This window comes from Hibiscus syriacus, unplaced genomic scaffold, assembly GCF_006381635.1.
Source record: "Hibiscus syriacus cultivar Baekdansim isolate YM2019G1 unplaced genomic scaffold, ASM638163v2 tig00109999_pilon, whole genome shotgun sequence".
Taxonomy (NCBI): Eukaryota; Viridiplantae; Streptophyta; class Magnoliopsida; order Malvales; family Malvaceae; genus Hibiscus; species Hibiscus syriacus.
In genome coordinates, this window is record NW_024062556.1 from 97,234 (window position 1) to 103,412 (window position 6,179).

Genomic DNA, 6,179 nt, shown 5'->3' on the forward strand with positions numbered 1-6,179 from the left:
CAGCGTACTACTAGGTCGCCATGCACGCCTGGCGACCAACGTTCTGCACGCATGCTGCTCCCTCGCGTGATTCCTCTTGCAGCTGCTCACGAGACCTCATGCATGCAACTTTAATAGCTGCATTATTGCAACATGATTTGAGCTGCAAAGTGCAACAATAATTCATGCAGCAGTTGGTGTGATTCCCTTATGCATGCAGCCTTAATAGCTGCATTATTGCAGCATTTCACGGGTGGAACAGGCTGACCAGAAATAAATCTCATTCATTCAATATATTGCTGCAATAATTCATGGGTGAGGGGGCTGTTGCTATATAATATGGTGTGAGGGGGGATGTGGGTTGTAAGAATGAAGAAAGAAAAGTGAAGGAAATGAAGAAAAAGAAAGAAAGGTAACCGAGCATAATTTAAATTAGTTTAATTTATTAGTTAGTTAGTTAGTGGGCATAGTTTAGGTTAGTTATATAATATAAAAAAATTAGTCAATTACTTTGTTAGTTTAAGTTAGATTAATGTTAAAGAATTATATTTAATTTGTTTGTTGAATCATATTAAATTAATATACATGGTTTATTATATGTCGTTAGTTCATTAAAAAATAGTTATAGTTTAGATTATATTATATTAAATCATTTATTATATGTCGTTTAATTTATATTAGTTTGTTAGTTTGTTGATGTTATATTATATGAAAAAAACTAGTTAATTTGTTTTTTAGTTTGTTTGTTTAAGTTAAGTTGAATTATAATAAAAAATAGTTTATTAGTTTAAGTTATAATTTGTTATTTTTTGTTCTTATGTAGTGTAAATTAGTTAGTTAACATTAGATTATATTAAATAATTTTTAAATATTGTTGTTTAATTTTTTTACAGATTCATTCCAATGGCTGACCAAATTCTACTGCTGAGACTTGACAATGAATATATTTCAAGTCATTTGGGAATAATGTTGAATAAAATATTTGTTTAATGAATTATAATTAATAAATATTTGAATATTATTTTATGATTGTGATAAATTTTTTGAAATATTTAATTGCAGGAGGACGAGCAGCGAGTCCTTCGTCATCGGCTACATAAAGTGCCCAAGCCACACCGATTGATAGAAGAAAACTTGCAAGAGGCTGGATTTTGGTATGTAACATTTGTGCGAGATTACAAGTTAGTCCCAGGTTTGATCAGTGCGTTGATTGAACGTTGGAGACCAGGAACACACATGTTTCATTTGCCGTGTGGCGAATGTACGATAACTCTGGAAGATGTGGCAATGCAACTCGGGGTCCAAACAAATGGGATGCCAGTAGTAATGACACATGAGTTTAATAATGTGGCACAACTTTGCAGTTTGTTTCTTGGGAAAACGCTCGTAGCACCAGAGTGTAAAGAGTGCGTGTAAGGTTGTCATGGTTGAAGAATAAATTTCAGCTTCAACCAAATATTACAGAGCACGAAATTATATATGCAACGCGAGCATATATATTGCAGTTGATTGGGGAATTTTGATGCAGGATAAATCTGGTAGTTATGTTCACACTCAATATCTTTTTTTTAAGAAATTTTGAGAATAATAGACAATATAGCTGGGGATCGGGGATATTGGCATTCTTGTATCGTGAGATGTGCAAGGCATCATTAGTCGTGAATGATAATAATACATCAGAAATTGGTGGATGTCTGTTGTTGCTACAATAATGGGCTTGGCATAAACTTCCGTTTTTAACACCGATTAGTCGGACTGCGGTTGACTTTCCACTTGCCTGAAGGTAATATGAATTCTCTATTTTAATATAAAATATTAATTATAAATTATTTATTTTGATTAAAGTTATTGAACAAAATGGCCATATTTTTGTTTTGATTGATATACATATGGAGGCATAAAATTGAAGGCATGGGGTTGGTGCACAACAACATTAAAGAGTTCATGCTGAAGATCGATATTAAGGCCAAAAAGGAGGTATGTATAATCTGTTATTATTATTTATTATTTAAATTAACTATATTATTTCATTTAAATCAATTTAATTTTAATTTTAATTTTACAGTTTAATTGGAGACCTTACATAAATAAAGAAATTTTAGCGTTGGTGTCGCACGATGATTTAGATGGGTTTCAATATTGGTGTGCTGTTACACCATTGATCAATTTTGCTTTTGTTGAGATCCAATTTGGTGATAGAGTGCTGAGGCAATTCCATTTCCACCAACCTATTCCACGGAGTCCATGGGATCATGACCTCCTCTAAAACTTAGATTGTCATCGTCAGGTGAATTGGGTTGAGACGTATGACCACCTGCACAGATTTGATGGTCGCCATAAAGAAAATGTGAATTGGTTTGAGAAGCATGCAACCTACATTAATTCTTGGAACAATAGGGCTTATTCATGCCAACTCTTGACCCCATTCAAGACGACGACTTTAATTTTGAGACTTCGACTTACCTTGCTTATTTTTGGATAATGGAAAGCCGTTCTTGACAACAATGGTAGAGAGGCTATAATTTTTTGAGGTTTAAGAAAAGATTTGGTAAAGCTGAATACTCTCTACCGAGTGGGAGTAGGAGTTAATCTCAACAACCTGAAGCGGAAATGACCGATGTGGTTAATAGCGCACCACAACCGTTCGGTGATGCGGGATTGTTGCATCACGCATTTGATGATTCTACTATCCCGGCATACATACCAGAGTTTGTGTTGCTTGAGGCACCCATCTACTCTCCCATGTTTGCGTCGACGTATGACTTTGACCAAATGACATCTATGATGTCAAATACCAGTATTTGTCAGTCAACGTTTGCAAGTGGGATGGAATCACAAACTGGTGGAATGGCAGTTCAAATGCCCCCAATGAATGAGGATGATGGGTACCATACTTCTGAGTAACCGCAACGGCCATAACGCATTAGACGTCCGCCTCGACATTATCATTCAACAACACCCCGACATCGACAACAATTGTAAACTCATTTGTTATTTGTTACAAATTAAATATTGAAATTAAACTAGTTTTTTATGTTTTAAACATATGTTATGTATTTAGAATTTTTTTAACCTTAACTTAAAAACTTTAATTTCAATTAAAATATATAAAGATAAATTCGACTAATTATAAATTCAACTATTAATAATAAATTCAAAATGATTAAATATTAATAATAATTTCATTATTACTAATCATTAGTAAATTATTAATTTCAAAGCATTAAATATTAATAATAAATCATTATTCATTACTAATCAATATCAAATCATTAAATATTATTAAATAATTTAATCATCACTAAATTATTAATAATCATTATTATCAAATCATTACTAAATAAAATCATATCATTATTATAAATCAAACAAGTGTTCCATGGATGGGTATTAGTTATGTAACGAAAATATGGTTAATTGAAACACACGTCCATTCAAATGTTCAAGTCCTCGAATTATAAATGTAATATTGATTAGGTCCCTCTATTTAAAAAGTCCACTCGAATAATTTATCGACAAAAATTACATAAATTCAACTTCAATTCGAAGATCTATTAATTTATCAAATCATAAATATTATTATTTCATAAATATTAGTAATAATTTTTAAATCATAAGTATAAAATCATTATTATAATTTCATTATTACTAATCATTATTATCAAATGATTAAATATAAATAATAATTTTATTTTTACTAATCATTACTAAATTATTAATATCAAACCATTAAATATTAATAATAAATCATTTCTAAATTATTAATATCAAACCATTAAATATTAATAATAAATCATTATTACTAATCATTACTAAATCATTATTATAATTTTAAATATAAAATCATTATTAAATTATGATTGTCAAATCATTACTAAATCATATTATTATTATAAACCAAATAAGTGTTCCATGGATGGGTATAAGTTATGTAACGAAAATATGGTTAATTGAACCACATGTCCATTCAAATCTGTTCAAGTCCTCGAATTATAAATGTAATATCGATTAGGTCCCTCTATTTAAAAAGTCTGCTCGAATAATTTATCAGCAAAAATTACATAAATTCAACTTCAATTCGAATATCTATTAATTTATCAAATCATTAAATATTATTATTCCATAATTATTAGTAATAATTATTAAATAATAAGTATCAAATCATTATTATAATTTCATTATTACTAATCATTACTATCAAATGATTAAATATTAATAATAATTTCATTTTTACTAATTATTACTAAAATATAAATATCAAATCATTAAATATTAATAATAAATCATTATTATTAATCATTACTAAATCATTATCATAATTTTAAATATAAAATCATTATTAAATCATGATTATCAAATCATTACTAAATCAAATCATATCATTATTATAAACCAAACCAGTGTTCCATGGATGGGTATTAGTTATGTAATATGGTTAATTGAACCACACGTCCATTCAAATCATTACTAAATCAAATCTTATCATTATTATAAACCAAACAAGTGTTCCATGAATGGGTATTAGTTATATAACGAAAATATGGTTAATTGAACCACAAGTCTATTCAAATTTGTTCAAGTCCTCGAATTATAAATATAATATCGATTAGGTCCCTCTATTTAAAAAGTCCACTCAAATAATTTATCGACAAAAATTACATAAATTTAACTTCAATTCGAAGATCTATTAATTTATCAAATCATTAAATATTATTATTCCATAATTATTAGTAATAATTATTAAATCATAAGTATCAAATCATTATTATAATTTCATTATTACTAATCATTACTATCAAATGATTAAATATTAATAATAATTTCATTATTACTAATTATTACTAAATTATAAATATCAAATCATTAAATATTAATAATAAATCATTATTACTAATCATTACTAAATCATTATTATACTTTTAAATATAAAATCATTATTAAATCATGATTATCAAATCATTACTAAATCAAATCATTACTAAATCAAATCATATCAATATTATAAACCAAACCAGTGTTCCATAGATGGGTATTAGTTATGTAATATGGTTAATTGAACCACACATCCATTCAAATCATTACTAAATCAAATCTTATCATTATTATAAACTAAACAAGTGTTCCATGAATGAGTATTAGTTATATAACGAAAATATGGTTAATTGAACCACACGTCTATTCAAATCTGTTCAAGTCCTCGAATTATAAATGTAATATCGATTAGGTCCCTCTATTTAAAAAGTCCGCTCGAATAATTTATCGACAAAAATTACATAAATTTAACTTCAATTCGAAGATCTATTAATTTATCAAATCATTAAATATTATTATTCCATAATTATTATTCCATAATTATTAAATCATAAGTATCAAATCATTATTATTATTTCATTATTACTAATCATTACTATCAAATGATTAAATATTAATAATAATTTCATTACTACTAATCATTACTAAATTTTAATATCAAATCATTAAATATTAATAATAATTTCATTATTATTAATCATTACTAAATTATTAATATCAAATTATTAAATATTAATAATAATTTCATTATTACTAATCATTACTAAATCATTATTATAATTTTAAATATAAAATCATTATTAAATCATGATTATCAAACCATTACTAAATCATATCATATCATTATTATAAACCAAACAAGTGTTTCATGGATGTGTGTTAGTTATGTAACGAAAATATGGTTAATTGAACCACACGTCCATTCAAATCTGTTCAAGTCCTCGAATTATAAATGTAACACCGATTAGGTCCCTCTATTTAAAAAGTCAGCTCGAATAATTTATCGACAAAAATTACATAAATTCAACTTCAATTCGAAGATCTATTAATTTATCAAATCATTAAATATTATTTTCCATAATTATTAGTAATAATTATTAAATATAAGTATCAAATTATTATTATAATTTTATTATTACTAATCATTATTATTAAATGATTAAATATTAATAATAATTTAATTATTACTAATCATTACTAAATCATTAATATCAAATATTAAATATTAATAATAATTTCATTATTACTAATCATTACTAAATCATTACTATCAAATCATTAAATATTAATAATAATTTCATTATTACTAATCATTACTAAATAATTATTATAATTTTAAATATAAAGTCATTATTAAATCATAATTATCAAATCATTACTAAATTAAA